Here is a 20,215-nt window from a genome sequence, read left to right as displayed (position 1 = left end):
GCTTTCAACGAATCTTCATCAGGCCACTAACAAACAAACATACTAGCATCCCTTTTATAGCAAAATGCTAGAGTCAACTACTGATGTCACATCCTGTTTGGACATACTGAAGTCAACTCTGATGTCACATCCTGTTATACATAAAATATTTAAACTGACATCACTTTTGTAGTAAAACGCTACAAAACTACTCTGATGCCACATCCTACTAAATGTAAAATCTTATAAAATGTTTTAAATTATTTAAAATATTTAAAATATATATGCAGACATTTTGTAAACAGTGTACAATAAAAATGTTCTAAAATAACATTGAATGATGATTTTGACTCTTTTTTTATTGGATTAAGAGTTCGCAAAGTAAAGCAGTTTGTAGGTTACAGCTTCGTTTCTTTTTGTGGAACATTTGGTTACCTTTTGTGACTGACTTGAATTGAACACAGCAAGTATACTTCCCACTATTTAAGCCTGTTTTTTTGTTGTATTTTATAAGTCTTGTTTATTATCAGGCTAACAGAGTGTAGTGAGCATTATTCTTTGTTTTTAAACTACGTGACTTATTTTTTGCTCACGCACTCATGGCTGAGGGAAGCAGTCAAAATTCAACAGTTGAACTACCCTACAATCCTGATATGCTTAGAAGTACCAAGTCAGGTACATCTAATATCAAGAGCAGATTTGAAGATGCTGTTACTAGTGACATTAATCCACTGTTATCTTTCAGTCCATTGGCTGAGACATATGATGAACAGAGTTGCAAAGAAGATTATCGAGGGCTTAAAACTCTAGTACAAGAAATGGAAGGAGATTTCCTTAAACTGAAACGCCTCCAGTTGCAGAGGCAACACTTCGAAGCATGCATTACTCGCAAAATCGTTCCAAGGGGTTTAAGGATCCTGAAGATGCCAACTACAGGTACTGTGTATAAAGATTTGTTATATTCATGGCAACAGTTAAACTTAGATACTAGCCTGAAGTACATGGAGCTAATGAACAATTACTTCTTACCTCATGAAACATCATTGAGGGAGAAACTACAGAAGCAACAGCAGAGCTTATCTACCATGTACCCTAGACCAGTGGTAGAAGCATCTATTGACAAAATGTTAGACAGCGCTTTCATTTATGAGAAAAACTGTTACAGCAAAACGTGATAAACTTAGAAGGGACATAGACGATTTTAAAAGGCCATGTCTTTACTTGGCCCAGAGTGGAGAATGGAGCCAAGGGATGGAAGAACACACGCCTTCAAAATGAAATGAAAGACAATACCAATATTGGTCTGGCCAGAGATGGGCCAGATGCCAATGCTGATGGTTCTAATGTTATTGTCATAGATAAACAGACAGGGGGTAAGAAAAATACCATTGTTACCACAGCAATAATACACCAGGATGGTACTAATGATACATGCTCTTCCCGCTGGTAATGTTCACAATATATCTGTATTTGAAGATGCCAATACAAGGATAGATATATGTGAGCATATAGAGAATGAGGACGATAATGTTAATAAGATTATGAATAAAAATCTGAAAACAGTAGATAAAATTAGCCTAGGCATGGACGCCAAAACTAGATTCAATAGTATGAGTACTGAATCAGTCCCTTTCCCCATCGCCAATCAATGGAGAGGGGGTGGGGGGGCAAGGGAACGGTCTATGAGCAGGAGAAGGCAGAAAAAGACCAGCAGGACCAGTACAGGCTGGTCCTACACTAAAAAGATTTGGCAAGGGACCAAGAATCAATAGTGTGGAACATATCAAGTAAGCTTTTAACGAAGAAGAAAAGTATGTCTTGGAGAAGGGTCTAACATTTATTCCTCTAGTAGAAGCGATATCACAAATAGCATTATTGATTTGAAAATGTTTATACGAACCTCCAAATGAAGGTTGATTTTCTAATAGCACTAGTTTACCCCATCCGCTTAGAAAACCAAGTACTTACACTCCATGCAACCACCCACTTATCGAGGCTTATTCAAACTGGTTGAGCAAGGATTATATGAAAATGATGCAAATAATAGAAAAAGAGATGGTTTGGCAATCTGAAACCAGTACAAAGGAAAGCACTTAATGGCCTGAAAGATGATAGGACCATTATGATAAGACCAGCCGATAAAGGTGGTCCTGTAGTTATCATGGATATGGAGTTTTATATTGATAAAATGTGCAATATGCTGGATGATTCTGTCTTTATTTGAAAATCAATGATAGTAGAGTGAATAGGATCATATCAGATGTTTCTAGTAGATTAAATGTTATGTTGAATGAGGGTAAGATTAATCAAGAATTATTCACATACCTTGTAGTGGAACATCCAACAATACCCATTATACAGGGAATACCCAAGATTCACAAAATGGCTTGGATCCACCTATGAGGCCAATTGTTGCAGGAAGGGCTGGATCACCGAGCCGATTTCCATCTATTTAGAGTCCTTATTAAGACCCATAGTGGACAAGTACACACACATACTGAAAGATACTAAACAGTTCCTAATTAAACTATATGAGAATACCTCGGTGAGTGATGGTTTCCAGCATAAATTGTTTGTGACACTTGATGTCACCGCTCTTTATACTGTTTTTTCTAATCATGAGGGACTCAGAAGCATAAGTAGGATTCTTACTAGAGATGGCACATTCAAGGAAGGATAGAAGTTATCACGGAATTGATGGAAATTGTATTAACAAATAATATTTTCTTGTTTAATGGTCAAGTATATTCAGAGGGATGGCGAGCTATGGGCACTTGTGCCAATAGCTACGCCAACCTGGTTATGGCTTACTGGGAAGTTTCTTCTCTATTTCAGATGGAGGAATTTTGTCAGAATGTTTCTTTCTACACTAGGTTTGTAGATGACCTCTTCCTTATTTGGAAAGGTGATGAAGAACAACTGAGGTCTTTCTATGATAAAATAAATAAAGACACCAGTTTTTAAGATTTTCTATGGTTAATTCCAAAGATGTCATACCCTATTTAGACGATATGTTGAACAACTACCAAATGGTATACTTAACACTGGAGTTTTCCGAAAGGATTGCTATAGAAATAACTTTCTCCATCAAGCAGCATGCATCCTAAGCATGTCTTTGGTAACATCGCCAAAAGTCAAGCCATGAGGGTATCTAGGCTGTTTTCTGAAGACTCATGCTTTAAAACAGGCATAGAAGACTTGAGGAATAAATTTATAGACAGGTCTTACACGGTAACAGAAGTTGATGCTTCTTTAGGTATCATAGGTGAATTGAGAGAAGGTAGGGCTTTTCCCTACTTCTCTAGTAAACGAGATGATAGTAGCATCACCAAAACTAGCAGTGGAGTTATCAGAATACCGATACATTTTACACAAGATGTAAATAGTATTGAAAGCATATATCGAAAACATTGGGACATCTTGCTAACAGATCCAGTTATTTCTGAGATATTGAGCCAAGAACCAAAATTTACATACAAAAATAAGTTGAATTTACACAGAATGTTATGTGGTCTGAATAGGTTGGACATAAATACAACTAGTAATCATAAAATGACTAAAAAATGTCAAAAATGCAATTATTGCAAATTCATTAAAGAAACTGATAAATTCAATCATCCTATTACAGGACAAGAATTTCATTTCACAGTTTCTGCCACTTGTGAGACCTGCCATGTGGTGTACCTGGCAACCTGTGTACACTGCCCTGCCTTTTATGTAGGGAAGACGGACAGAAAGTTTAAAGACCGAATTAGGGAACACTTATATAAAATCAAAGTCAGATGTTCTTCAAATGCTCTGTCTAGGCATGTAATTAATACATCTACCCAACATAGCTTTTTGTTTCAAGTAATTCAAAACAATGTTCTATCTCGTAGAAGAGGAGATATTTTTAACACCACGGAACAGATAGAGGCCAAATGGATCATCAGGCTTAGGGCTGATTTGTACCCAGGCCTCAATGACAGAGTCTCCATCAAACCTATACTTAAAGCTAGGAAACTTCATTGAAGCTTTTCACCCCTTTGCCACCCTTTATTAACTTCTGTCTTGTTTTACTTTTATATTTATAACATTTTCATACCTCACATTTTTCCATTTCTGTCTCCATCGTTGTCTCTGTATTTTACTCTGCAGGCTTATTAGTGGCCAATTGTTATGAAAGATGCTGATATACCTTGTATTCCTCTTTCATCCAGCACACATATTTCACCTGATTTTGCACATTTAGTCTCATATATTTTTATGTTTATAATATCAGCTGTTATCAACATCTTTGCGTGTGTACATATCTGTTTTGAATGATTTATGCTGTTACAGATATTATGATATTTAGAAGCACACGCTGTACATATTTTAGATGCAGTCTTTTGAATGATCATTTTTGTACAGTTATAATTATGCTAAATAGCTCATGTGTAGATATTAATATCTTTATTAATTTGATCCCTATTTTAAACATATATTTATACATACAAGTATTTCAAATGGGATTATATCGCTTATTATTAAATACTAAACATGCGTGCTATTTTTGTTACTAGTATGCATATAAGTGCAGTATTTATAGGAAGATATTATGTAATTGTGAAACACCTTATTTGCTGCATACTGTCTATGAGATGGTTACATAGATATTTAAATTATTTTAAAACATTTTGAATGTTACATGCAGCAGCAGTTAAAGTAGGGTGAAATGTTATTTTAGAACATTTTTATTGTACACTGTTTACAAAATGTCTGCATATATATTTTAAATATTTTAAATAATTTAAAACATTTTATAAGATTTTACATTTAGTAGGATGTGGCATCAGAGTAGTTTTGTAGCGTTTTACTACAAAAGTGATGTCAGTTTAAATATTTTATGTATAACAGGATGTGACATCAGAGTTGACTTCAGTATGTCCAAACAGGATGTGACATCAGTAGTTGACTCTAGCATTTTGCTATAAAAGGGATGCTAGTATGTTTGTTTGTTAGTGGCCTGATGAAGATTCGTTGAAAGCGCTAGCCCTGTGTTCTAATTATTTTAATAAACGTGGTTTCTACTGGACGCTTGGATTTATTTTTACATGCTGGCTGCGTGTTTTTTCTACAAGCTATTGCCCAGTGGATGAGTAGGTTCGAATGAACACTCTATGGTGATTTTGATTCTTTTTTATTGGATTAAGAGTTCGCAAAGTAAAGCAGTTTGTAGGTTACAGCTTCGTTTCTTTTTGTGGAACATTTGGTTACCTTTTGTGACTGACTTGAATTGAACACAGCAAGTATACTTCCCACTATTTCAGCGAACTTTTAGTTGATCTCAGACTTTTTGGTCGCTCAGTGGCATTAAAGTTAATGCACGCTAACAATAAGAATAATAATGATTGTTTGATGGACCATTTTAAACGTAAAAGTTCTTTTTGTCCACAAATACCAACTAATGTTGAATGTTATATTAATCTATGTGAGAATGTTTCCTATGCATATTTTTCTAAACAAGGACCTAGATGCATGTACTTTAATTTAAGCCAAGAAGAGAGAAACTCTTTGAGTAACCTAACTTCTAATAATGACATAGTAATAAAACCTGCTGATAAGGGGGGAGGGATAGTGGTAATGGATGATGTAGATTATGACCATGCAATGTTGACTTTGCTATATGATATTAATACTTATGTAGAGATAGGGTTTGGATCGCTCATGAAAATCATTAACAAAGTATATGATGATATTTATGATCTATTGATGTGCAGGCAGGTCACCAAGAAGCTATATGATTTTTTTCTGGTTGAATTTACCACAATACCATGCATTAAGGGTCTTCCCAAAATACATAAAGATGTTTTTCCCCTCCCCGTGAGACCTATTGTAGCAGGTGAGGGCTGGGTGACTGAAAGGATATCACAATATCTAGAGAGCGTACTAGGGCCTATTGTTCGTAACATTCCGAGCATCTTAAAAGATAGCTACCAGCTAATCCATGATATATCAACCATCAGGGATAAATTTAAAGACACTTACTTAATGGTAACTTTAGATGTAAGGAATTTATTTACAGCAATCCCCAATGACTATGGCATAGAAGCAGTTAGGAGTATGCTATCAATAACAGAAGGGGTAACAAATGAACAAGAGTTATTGGTATGTACTTTATTGGATACCATCCTCAACAATAATGTGTTTATATATCGTGATAAACTTTATGCACAAAAGTGGGTAGCAATGGGCACCCCTGTGCCAACTCTTCTGTGACGAATCTAGTGGTACATTATTGGGAGAGGGAGTTTTTATTTAGTAGCACATATTACCAACAAGTACTACTATATAAAAGATTTGTTGATGACATACTACTATTTTGGAAAGGAACTGAGATGGATCTCTTAGAGTTTATCAGTTTCTTGGAGTCGACTACTGATTTTTTGAGATTTACCTCAGAAATCTCTGCAAGAGAAGTATGTTTCTTGGATGTTAAAATAACCAGGATGATGGATGGTGGTCTCTCCACGAGTCTATACAGAAAACCTTGTTGGAGGAGTACACTTTTATGTTATAGTAGCATGCACCCCAGGCATGTCTTTCCTAATGTGGTAAAAGGAAAGTTTGTCAGAATATATAGGTTATGTAAAGAGAATTCTGACTTACAGAGACAACTTGATGATCTACACACCCTGTTTTTAGACAGGGGGTATAATGATTCTATGATAAATAAAGTTAGATGCTCCATTATGGATAATATAAATGAGAATACTAAAATTACCATGAATCATGCAAATAGTAGATCAAGAGGGAGTTATGATATTATAACCCTGTTTATTACGAGATATACTAATGACAATAGGAAAGTGGTGGACATAATAAGCAAACATTGGAGTGTACTCACCATAGATGCTAAAACGTTGAATATAGTGGGACATAAACCAAGATTCAACTATAGAAATAATAAGAATTTAAAAAGGCTATTATGTAAGGAACACACAAAAGATAGAATCAATAGATTAAATATAAATAAAATGGGTACTTTTTGCTGTATTAGATGTAACATGTGTAGATATATAACATTCAAACAACATTTTGTTCACCCTACCATGATGTTTGAGTTTAAACCTAAGTTCTATGCTACATGCGATAGTAAGAATCTAATTTACTTAGGTACATGCACAAAATGTACAGGGTTTTATGTGGGCATGACAGCGAGGAGGTTAAAAGACAGAATATATAATCATATATACGATATCAGGAAAATGAACAACCAAAACGCGTTGGCCAGACATGTTAGTTTAAATGTAGATCATACTTTTAGGTTCAGGCTGTTACAGATGATATTGCAGAATAAACGAGGGGGCAGTAACCTGAATCACTTAGAATCAGTTGAGCTTGAATGGATCTTTAGAATGAGAGCACATGTAGAACCAGGGCTCAACCAGTCTATTAGCATTAAACCAATACTGGATGCACGTATTTAGATGTATTTTTGGATTCAACTATATATATATATTTCTATATTGTACTTTTATACTACATACTATATATATTATTAATATTCTCTCCATTAATGTTTTAAGAGGTAATGAATTATAAGCACTGGACATGCTTAAGGACCCAAATTTATATCCTGGTTGTAGATGTACGTTAGTACACGCAATTTAGTAAATAGTGTTTTGATATATTTTATATATTTTTACATCGGATAATGTAATATGATGTTGCAAATTGTGTTTTGTTTAAATTATTAATTTTTAGTTAGTCAATTATTATTACTTTATACTACTTATTACATTGTATTTTTTGCATTCAGGATACACATACACACATTTCATTATATATGATTCACTTTATATCTGGCTTTCAACCAGGAGCTGGTTGCCTTAAATATTGCTTGCTCAATCAATCAATTATTGAATTCAATTATTGTATCCATTATTCAATTATTTGGTTGTGCAGTTAGTACTTAAGAACTGTTTGAAAATGTGTTTGTGAAATCTGAAGAAGCATGCCTGTGTAGCATGTGAAAGCGCTTATTTTATCTCATTTTGTTTTACTTCGACATTAAATACTGGTTTTATAACATCATGGTGGTTGTGTCCAGTTTTCTTTTTGATACTTTTCTCATTGGGAATTACAACCTTTAGACGGTAGCAGCACTTATTTTTCTTTATATTTACTATTATGGTAAGATCTTACACAATTGACAAAAACACATTGACACACTGAGTGAATGCTCCAAGGCTACTCTTTAGAGCATGCAAGCAAAACTAGTTTTTTTTTTTTGCAGTGGGGCAAACCCCATGCAGCCCTTACTAATTATATATATTAACCCTGAGATCACACAATACCCAGGGACAGAGCATATTTCTTTAACCAGGGGACTGCCGATCTCACGCAATTGTTGACCATCTGCATAGGTTGACCAACATGGGTCGACAATACACAAGTCGACCTTCAATATTTTCGATTTACACTGGGACACCCTTATAAATTTATGTGGGTGCATTACCTTTTGCTGATAGAAAATTAGCAGCTTTTTCACTATGAGATCCTGGCACAGTAAGGATTGGGGAATATGCACTTTCTCTATTGTAACGTGTTCTCTGAGGTGGTATATACTTTATAATTAGGTGGGTGCAATGGTGGCTTACTCTCCAAATGCAAAAAAGCTGATTTTTTTCTTGTTTTTGATTCTTTGTGGACTGATACTTGTCTTGGTTAACCATTTGATGTCAATCATTTGTGGATCGATATTATGCATTTTCTGTGGAAGGGTAGTCTTTTTTTTTAATTTCTCCAAATCATTGGGGTTTCTAATACCATGACAGGAATGGACCCTATTCCTATGTCAAGTATGATTAAAGTTCATGAAATTAGTATTGTTTCACTCTTTGATGTCAGCCAAAAGTGCTCTTTGTGGCACCGACAATATGCCCAGTAATGATTCCTGCAATTCATATGGAGTTACATAGATTGGCAACATATCTAAATATGATTGTAGACACTTTTTTGTAAGACCTGTTGTTCCTACTGCTATTGGAACTATCTGGGTATCTTTCTTCCACATTGCTCTTTTAAGGACTTTGTATCTCTCTGTATGCAGGACACTGTAGTCACTGGGTATGGCAATTTCAATGATCAATGCTACTTTTATCTTCTTTTCTTGGACTACTATATCCGATTTTCTAGCATCTATCTTTTGAACTGTTGGTAATGGATGATCCCATGTGATGTAAATGTCATAATTTTCTACGAAGCTTTGTGGCTCGTGTTTCCAGTGGTTTTCAGCCACTTCAGTACCATAATGTTTGCACAATCCCCAGTGCAACAGTCTCGCCACATTATTATGCCTTTCTGTATACTGTCCTTCTGCCATTAGTATGTCACAACCAGCAATGAGGTGTGCAATGATTTCCAATTTGGTTTTGCAAAACCTACATTTGTCTTTTTCTCCCACATGTTCAATGGACTTTGTAAACCAACATGTAAGTAGTCCACTGTCTTTTGCCGCCAATATTAACCTTTCATCTCTTGGTTTGAATTCACCTCTCCTTAACCATTTCTGCATTCATTACTGATCAACATGGGGTTCTTCCAGAAGTTTTCTACACTTGGAACTATATGTATGCATTTTCCACATTTCTTGCTTTCTCATCTGGTCCTTCACCTAATATTCTTTCTTTTGTTTTTTTGACACTTTCAGTTGCTGCCTGGTTTTTATCCACTTGTGGTTTGATTTCCATTCCTGCTTAACGCCAATATGCTTCTGCTAGATTAGGCAAAAAGTCACCTTAGATTTATTCTCCTCATATTTCAAAACTTTCACTACATTTGGGTCTTGTGAGGTCAGAAGATATGTGTGGAGTCCCACAATTGCAGATCTATACAAGTAATCAATTTCAAGGAGGCCCATACTTCCTTTGGAACGGGGAATATATAATATTGGTATGCAGTGATTTTTATAAATCATTTGGTGAGCATGAAGCATCCTTTTTGCTTTCCTATCTAATCTATCCAACATATTTTGGGGCCAGTCAGTCACTCCAAAACTGTAAGTTAGGACAGGAAGGGCAAATTGGTTTATAGCCTGGATTGTGTTCCTAGATGCCAATGCTGTTTTCAGGATTAATTTAAGACTTCTAAAGTACTCCTTACTTAGCATTTATTCACATTTGTTCATGTTTTATTGTTGGACCTTCATCAATTCCCAAATATTTATACACTCCCTCTTGCTCGAGTTTTTTTTATATCACATTCTTGCCCCAAACTGATGTTTTCTTGGTGCTGCAGTTTTCCTGCTATAAAGGTTGCTTTTGCACATTTATCAAGACCAAATAACATTTTTATACATCTAAAAAAGTTTTGACAGCTTGCAGCTGTATTTTCAGTTTCTCATCTGATGAGCTATACAGTTTCAAATCATCAACAAAGAGGAAGTGACAAGTATTTACAATTTGTTGTTTTCTAGGAGCCAAATTATACCCATAGCCTAAGTTGTTAAGTAGACAGCTTCATGGGTTAAGGGCAAGGCAGAATAGCAGCAGTGACAGAGAATATATATATATATATATATATATATATATATATATATATATATATATATATATATATATAGTTTCACTTCATAATACTGAAATATCACAATACTGAAATTCAAAACACTGAAACCAAAATCCTGAAACTCAAAATACTGAAAACACACAGCATACATATACTGAGTTTAAACAAGATAAATCATATTACTTTCCACCAAGTGTAAGCAGAGGGGCAAGCCCCCCTGCACTCCCCACAACCCCTGCTACTTAAATATATCAAATCCAAGACTGCACTTCACTACACTAAGTGCAATCTTGGAGTTGATATATTTAAGTAGCAGGGGCTGTGGGGGGTACAGCCCCCCACATGGGGGCTGCAGGGGGGCTTGCAGCCCTGCTTATATTTGAAGCAATGTAATTAGGTTTTTGTTGTTTACAGTAAGTATATGCATCTTATCTGTTTTCAGTATTTTGACATTCAGTATTTTGAGTTTTCAGGATTTGGATTTTCAGAATTTTGAGCTTTCATATTATAACGTTTTCTCATTTTCAGTGTTTTGATATTTCAGTATTATGAAGTGAAACCATATATATATATATATATATATATATATATATATATATATATATATATATATATATATAGATATATGGATTCACTTTATAATCTCAAAATACTGAAATCTCGAATTTCAGTATCCCGAGACTATAAAGCCGAACAGTCACAATATTGAAACCCCAAAAGCACGAAATTCAAAATCGTGACTTTTAAATACACCCCCCACCACACAAAAAAACATACATACACCTTCTCCCCACACTAGAACAAACCAACAAAATACACACAACCACAACAATACAAATACATACACCTACCCTACATATACGCAGGGGGACAAACCCCCCCCCACTACTTATATATACTAACTCCAAGGTTGCACCATAAGGACAAAGACACTAAACTCCCCACAACATCCTCTATATTCCCCTCGCACAAACACATATCACATACGCACAAACACCACCACTGTCAACACTTATACACTCACACTCTTACCTACCTACCCTAACCTACACCTAAATCTTTCCAACACACTCACATACACTCAAATCCCTACCTAAAACCCTTAAATAAATAGCACTTACTGGAATCTGCAGATATATCCACACAATTGCATGCAAACCATATCCCACAGCACACAGCAAATCCTACATAGCTTGCCAAAACAACCGCAGATTCGGCATTTCAAATTCGATCAAATGCAGTTTCTCTCAACTGCACTTTTGGCACTTTCATCTCGAGATACTGAAATTCCAATCAGTAAAAACTTCAGCCAAGGCAGAACTTCCACTGAGTGACCTCTCAAACCTCTTGTATCAGAGGCACATGGGATATGTGCAAATGACCCTTATGAACATCAGGTGTTTCAACTACATGACGATTCTAAATGCCCATTCCTTATTTCTTTTTAAGTCTTTTCAGTGGACAGAATCAGGCAAATAAAGCCAAACCCCACGAGCTGTGGATATGCATATTTTGGCCTTGTTATGAGCTTATCAGCACAACACAAGCAGAGTATTTGACTAAGCATAAGAAACACAGGGCTGTTATACCCAGCTGATGTCCATCATCATTAGGGTGACTGCAAAATATCCCAACAAACTAAAGCAAAGAGTGAGAAGGTGCACAGAAAAACAATCAGTAAAAACTAAATGAAAACTCCAGCCAAGCTAGAACTTCCACTGACCTTTTGTATCAGAGGCACATTTGATATATGCAAATGACCCTTATGAACATCAGGTGTTTCAGCAATATGGCGATTCTGTGAGGTCATAACAAGGCCGAAATATGCATATCCACAGCTAGTGGGGTTGGCTTTATTGGCTTTATTGGCCTGATATTGTCCATTGAAACGACATAAAAAGAAATAAGTCATGGGCATTCAGAATCGTCATATAGCTTTATTATTTACTTGTTAAACTAGTATATTCCTTACTATTATTTTCTCTGTAATGCAATCATTAATTGTTGGTTTTGTAAACTTTGTATGAACTCGTAGATATTTTTATTTATGTACCGTTGTGAAGTTTTTCTTCCTGGGCCTCCGCTGAAAAGGGCTCTGGCTCAGTTGGACTTTCTCAGTCAACAAATATAAAATTAAACCAAACAATTATTAAAATAATGAGTTTTAAAAGATATGATTTTTAGACATCAGTTTTGAAAACTCTAAAATTGTAGAATGCAGCATCATTTGACAGATCCTAAATTTCTTTTCCTTATGAAATAGCTGATCATATTGTGTGCAAATAAATTATTAATGCATACAGTTGCATTATAACCATAGGGTGCTGTTGAGCTCCTCCATTACATTACTCTGCATCACCTTTATTCATACAGGTAATTTTGTACCTTCTTCAGACACAGCAACAGTCCTTCCTTTTTATCTGTAGTTAACCTCAGGATTACTTCTCACCTCTTTACGAACTTGCATGATTTTCCATCCATGTCAAACAGAATTATTTCTCACTTTGCTCTCTATATTACTCACCTTCATCACCTTCATCATCATCTAGCATGTCCATTTACCTACATATATAGCTCACAAACAAGAAGATTCTGTTAGACAATCTATAGTTTCATATATGTATAAAGAAGGTTCTGGGCCATACGTTTGTAATCAGCACTCGTGTGTGATCACAAAATAGTGAGATGAAATTCACAAATCAGATTTCACTGTAATGCTTTTAAAGTATCTTTGCGTGGCTGGACCACAAAACATGAGCATCTTCCATATCTACTGTAGTTAGATATACTAGTTTTAAAAATTGCTGTACCGTGGAGAAAGAAGAATTTTCCAAGCTTCAGTAATGTCATTCTTTTTATACAAACAAAATCCATCTTACATTAGAGATTATGCATTACAGTGATGCCTATTAATACTTTGAATTTCTGTTTAGCATCTTATTAGCAAAGTAGCATTAGAATATTACATGCAGACCCCTGTTTCTGTCTTGTTGATAAATGTCCTCACTGTCCTTACCACCACAATTCCCTGGCCTATCTTAATTCTTTAGTTTGGGTGAATAAACCTGTATTTTGGGTTGTGTACCTAAATGGTCAAGCAACTATTTTTTTTTTATTTGAACACTACTCTATTTAAGTAACTTTTATGGTGAGAGCAGAGAACCTTTAACATCTCTGCCAAGGTTTGAAAACTCTCAAGGCTTGCATTAATCCCTCTGAGGTTTGTTTTTATTTTTATTTAACATTTGTTAACCAGTGCAGAATGCTGATTCACATGGATCAATTTCAGACTTAGCTCAGGGGAAAAATATAAACAAAATGGCCTTTGCATTAATACTGAATTATAAGAATATGAGAATATAATTATTAGAGGAACAACTGACGTTGTTATACTAATAGGAAAATTAGTGGCAACAGGAAGTGCCAAGACAGAAACAAATGAGGTAGAAGCACAAGTGCGACAAAGGCTGTCTGCTTGCTGTGCTTTATTTTATTTTGTTTTAAATGTGTCACTGTATGTAGATTCCAGCCTTTTAGTGTTTTTTTTCCTTAGAGTATATGAGCACTTGGAGTAAAGCTAAGTTTGCACACTATATTTTTACCTCTTTCCAATATTTGTTTTTTAACCACAGTCAGTGGAAACTTTATCAGCCTGCTAAACTGTATGAGAAAACATTCCTAGACTTTACTATAGGAAATGGTCTGTTGTTCTGAGAAAGGTCAGTTTGCTATGTTAATAGTATCTGAGCTGGGACACTAACCTGATGATGCCCTACATGAATGTCTCAGGCTAGATGCTGTCAGTATTCAGATTTAAGCAACAACTGGGAAAACTTAAGTATTATGAGAAATGATTGGGTAGTGTATGGGTAATTCCATAAATAACCACACTGTGACAAAATGGTGTTAGACACTGCATTTAATGTAGATTTTGAAAAAAGAATGTGATATTCAGAAATAATATAGTAAACAAATATGCAATCATTACAGGGGCAATCTTGCTTTTTTTTCCTAAGGTAACTCTCATACTGAAAAACAATCAGACTTTTGTTCAAATGATTTATGACTGTTGTTAAACAATCACTACTGATTTAAGCAGCTTCTCCCCTTCCATTTGTCTTCCAAACTTCTTCTGATCTGTTTTGAAAATCCAAATCAATATTGTACTGATGTACTGATATACAAAGACAAAAGTCTAAAGCTGAACTGGAGATAGCAGATGGGGATAAGAAAGTAACCCGGTTTATTTACTTATTTTTTGGTAGATACTAAAGTGAAGGACTGGGACACAGAACTGGATAAGTTGTGCAAAAGTGGGAGGTAGATCACAAAAAAATGGGAACAAGAGTTAATAAATGAATATTTTGCTTCAGTTTTCACCAAAGAAAGCTAGGGGAAGGTGTCATGCTTTGAATAAGAAAAGTGCATTGAGAAGGACAGAGAGAGAGAGAAACAGTGCAGATGGAACTGACTGCCTTAGTAAGAAATATCCAGGTTCACTACAGACTTGACTTGACTCCTGGGCTTCAAGTCAGTGGTTTTCAAACACTTGGGACTCAAGCTCTTTGTACCTCATGTGGGATACTGCTCATACCCAAACTTGAATATGAGTTTAGGCAAGTGGCTGTGAGGAGGGAATGGCAGGGGATTTTAGGGTAAGGGACCAGGAGGAGGATTTTAGTCTTGAGAGGGTTAGGGGTATGGAGTGGGGAAGAAATTTTTGGGTTAGTGAACAGGAAGGGAGTTTTCAGGTTAGGGAAGGGTTGGAATTTTAGGTTTAGTGAGAGATCAGGGAATTCAGGGTTAGAGCAGTGGATTGGAGGTTTAGGATAAGGAATCAAAGAGTTGTGTTGGGAACTGCATGGCAGTTTAGGGGTAGAGTTTAGGTTTTGGTAGAACTATTTGGTTTTATAGGGTTGGGTGTGGGGAGGGTTAAATAGAACCAGGAGACTGTGTTAGTGAAGTTTGAGCACTGGCTTTTTTGAGCAAGTGGGAGCAAGCAGGTCTGTCATGAGCTACTAGCATGCAGTCATCTGTATTAGACCTGAAAAAAGCACAAAGACAAGATGGGCTGCCTCCCAGAAGCCACGGTAATCTGACCAGGGTGTTGGCACATCCCTTGATGGAGAGCTTCAAGAGATCAATAACTAATGCAAAAGTGTCAGGGGACTGGAAGAGTGCAGCTGAGATACTCCTCAACATGGGGACAGGGACAGAAAAATTCAGGGAATTAAATACCTGTGAGCCTGACTAAAACAGAAGAAAAAGTTATAGAATGAATCATGAGGGGAATTCTGTCAGTATTTCTACAGGTGAAGAATTTCCAGTATAGTAACCAAAATGGGTTCACGGGCAAAAAGAGATATCAGTCAAATCCTGCAGTTTTCTATCTATATTATAGGTGCTTTGACAAATAAACATCAGTATGGAGTGAGGAGGACATGCTGTAGACTAATAGGAAAACTAGTGGCAATGAGGAAGCACCGAGACATAAACTCAGTAGTGACATGGCTAACTGGTACAACATAGAGGGCCATGGTAAGAGAGTCAATATCAGAAATTAAGAATGTGGTGCCCACTTCTGGAGGGAGGTAGTGGGCTCTGTTTGTGATAATTATACATTCCTAGTAATAGGGATGCAATGCAATTGTAGAACAGATTGTCAGTAAAATTATGCCATCTGAGTAGGATCTGGAGAGGACTGACATTTAGTGCTGTGTTGCACATGAAATCACAGTTAGGGCCATACCAAAAATTCCCCAGTGACAAGCAGGGCCAACACATGTGATGCTGCAGGCTGCTTTGCTTCAGTGCTCCTGCCCAAACTACCAGTGGCACAGTCCCGGATGAGAAATATAATCACTTAAGGGTAAATGGTGCAGCCGGGCATCTGAGAGCCAGCTGGAGGCATGCAAAGGGAATGGAAGAAATTAAGAGTGTAGCTAGTAGAGTACTGGAGAGATCTGCCCAGCTCCATTATTCTGCAGTGTTTTTGTCTCAGACATATCTGAGGGAATAAAGAACAATGATCTGCCTCTTTGCCAGTGACACAAACATAGGTGAAGCAGTGAAGGAGGGGAAGAAGAATCATCATCTACAGAAGGATCTGCTGCAGAAAGTAGAACTGTTGGTAACAGAGCATTACAAATGATCTAGGGGTGCCGAGCACCCCTGTACTAGACCACTGAAAGCAGAGCAAGAAGACAATGACAGCAGTAAACAGAATTTTGAGGTGTGTATGCAAGGGGGCAGTCCTCAGAAGCTAAGAGGTAATGCTTTCACTGTACAGGGCCTTGGTTACACCACATAATAAATACTATGTGCACTTCTGGAGGCCATATAAAGAAAAAGGACATCACCCTTCTGGATAGAATCCAGAGAAAAAAACACAAGGAAAACCATGGGATTGTGAGGAAGGAATATAACCAGAGGCTAGAGAAGGAACCTCTTCTGATTTTAGACCAGAAGAGATAGGGGTCATAGTAATGGTGAGGAAGGTTATGTCTGGTAGTTGTGAAGAAGTCTTTCTGAATAAAAATGGCAGAGCAAGGGAAACAAGGCTGGAGTTTGTATGGTCTAACCATTTCCTAGATCTCAAGAAGTACTTCCCAGAGATTATTAGATATCCATGGAATGGGCTACTGGAATGAGAAATGGAGATGGAATCCACAGATGCATTCAAGAAGGCATTAGAAAGGTGGAAAAAAGGTATGGAGAGATCACAGAGGAATCATAGATGGACTCACTAAACTAGGCATAACCCCCTATGTCATAAGATGGGTTGCCAACTGGCTCACTGATAGAACCCACACTGTGAAATTAGCGGACTCCAAATCTGACTACCAAACAGTTACAAGTGGTGTTCCACAAGGATTGGTCCTAGGTCCTCTTCTGTTTGGCATCTACTTCTCTGAAGTTCAAGCCAACACAAAGGAACTCTGGCTAACCAAGTTTGCAGATGATTGCAAACTGGAAGCCATTATTGATTCTCCAACTGATGTAGACATTCTACAAAAAGGCCTCACTAACACCAATGACTGGTGCCAGAACCATGGCCATAAGCTCAATGCCAAAAAGTGCATTGTCATTACCTTTGGGAAAAATTCAGTGCCCATGAAGTACCACATAGGCAGTAGTCCACGAAACACTGAAGGTGTGATAAGAGACTTGGGGACACAGGTTCATAGCAACCTCTCCTTTGATAGCCACATTGCCACTGTAGTCAGAAAGTCCTTCTACGTGGCACATCTCATTACAAAAGGTTTCTCATCCAGGAAGAAAGAGGTCATATTCCCTCTCTAATCTCCCTCATTAGACCTATTATAGAATACAACCCCTCATGTGGTATGTACCTCACTAGACACCTACAACAACTAGAAAGGCCACAAAAATACCTAACTAAGAGGATCCTATGCTTTAGACACATGCCCTATATGGACAGACTCAAAAATTCCAGCTATACTCTGTCTCTTATCACCTACTTAGAGGTGATCTCTGCTTGACCTACAAAGCCATGTCTGACCTAGAGCTGCTAGATATGTTACACCTAAAGAAATCCAAATCCCTTCATGTCACATGCTCCAGGGACCTAAATCTCATTACCACAATAAACAAAACATGCTGGAAGGACAGGTTTCTAACCCAGAGACTTCCCATACTCTGGAACAAACTTCCCATTCATGTCAAGCAGAGCACTTCACTGGCCCTCTTTATGAGAAATCTTGACAAGTGGATGGGCAATAGGAAGTTCACCCCGGGGATCACTTCAGTGGCCTTGCTTGACAGGGGCACTGGGAACTAACTTTGAGTGTCACGATACCAGGGAATCTTCTTGGGCTAGGCTTATATAGGCTCCAGGATCATTAGCCTAGTACACACCTATGAACCTATGAACCTAAAAACAGCTATATTGATATTTGACTGCTTTCTAATACAGCTAAAAAAATTGATCATTTGTGTACTGTTTTTTGTATTATAATAATTTTCATATTTCTGTAAATACCTCAGCATTCAGGTAACACAGACAGAACTACATAGCCTCACATGAAAGCTTACAGCTGTATGATGAAAATGCTACTGGCAGTATGTGTCTTGCCTGAATATTTGATGCCTTTACTTTAGCTTCTAAATTCCAGTTTAAAGCATAAAACTGAATGAATGCCACTAATGTACAGATTAATTTAACCTGAATAGTTTGCCACTTACAGTTTTCTAGTAACACTTATGGTACCAGACATATGAATATTTGTTTGAACAGTACCATGATAACTTCATTGTTTTAAACCTCAAGCTGTGCCCACTGGGAGTATAAAGTACATTCTCTAAAGAGCTGTACTGGAGGGAATGAGTTACAAGGACAGACAAGATAGGCTTCTTGCCTCTTTCTGTATTTATGTAAATGCAGTACACTCTACTGTACTGTAACACTGCAACACCAGGCCTGTGGCTAGCTCATGTCACTATCCTGATAAAGTCTATTGTCCATGCATAGAAACTGAACAGTTTCATTTATTTCGATGGTGCCGTTGACTGGGAGGTTTCAGGAAGACATAAGTAATTCATAGTAGAGGGATGGGGAAAACATTTTTAAGAACTGCTACAAACATAGATAATAATCAATAAAGTATATAGTGCAATGAATATATCATTATGTTAGCAGTCACATTTTACTGCCTATCTTTCAAAATATTTCCCCTGTGGCCACAGAAGTGACAGAGTGCTGACTGACATAAACAAACCCATATTCACCGAACATAACTATACAGTGTTATCAATATAATAATGCCGTTGATACTTTGCTTCCTATCTTGTCAAAATAATTGTAAGCAGAGTCTTTGGCATTGGGCACTCTAGATATACCATTCACCTTCTCAGGAACATCTCTGAAAGCAGATTCCAGCTTGTCCCTTGGGATAATACCACTTTGCACAATCTGCTGGTTTCTTGTGACTGTGCTATTAGGGTTTGCACTTAGCTTTTTCTATTTTCTGTATTTCTGAACCATTGTAAAAATCCTGCCACAGCTGTGCTCTCGGTGTTTCAACATATTAACTCTTCTCAAGCTTTTTGTTGCTTGTTCTTTTATTTTTTTGAATCTTTTCTAATACACTCTCATCACAGACATAATTATCAAAAAGCCAACTCATGAAGTAGCTAAAGGAAATAAACACTAAATCTAGAACAGTACAAATGCAAATATTAACAATAAACAAACATACACCAACTGACAGTTAACTTGGTTATACTATAACAAATAAAGGGACCAAAAACATCTTCACTGCAGTGACCATCCCATCAGCTGCAAATGCAGCTATATCCTTCCACCCACAAAAACCACTCTCCCAAATCTCTTTAAAATTAATTTCAGCCACAGTAGACTGGTTAGGGTAAAGGATTATCCCCAAATATTTAGGAGTCAATGAATCTCATGGTATCCCAAAAGAAGCCCCCCCCCCCCCATCCCAAACATCTGAGTTGCTGCTTAAAGAGGATAAGAGATGATTTATCTGCATTACACAAGAGCCATGAAACTTTCTTGAACTCTGAACGTACATCCAAAATACTTGGTCTATCTTACTGGGAATCTTGTAAAAACATCATGCTGTCAGTGACAGACATTAATGCTTCTGTTTCATTGTCTTACAAGCTACAGGCCAACAGTACAACTGAAGGGATGATATATCTACATGGTGGTTAATTGTCA

This window comes from Protopterus annectens, chromosome 14.part0, assembly GCF_019279795.1.
Source record: "Protopterus annectens isolate FY-2018-M chromosome 14.part0, PAN1.0, whole genome shotgun sequence".
NCBI lineage: Eukaryota > Metazoa > Chordata > Ceratodontiformes > Protopteridae > Protopterus > Protopterus annectens.
This window is presented reverse-complemented; position numbering follows the sequence as displayed.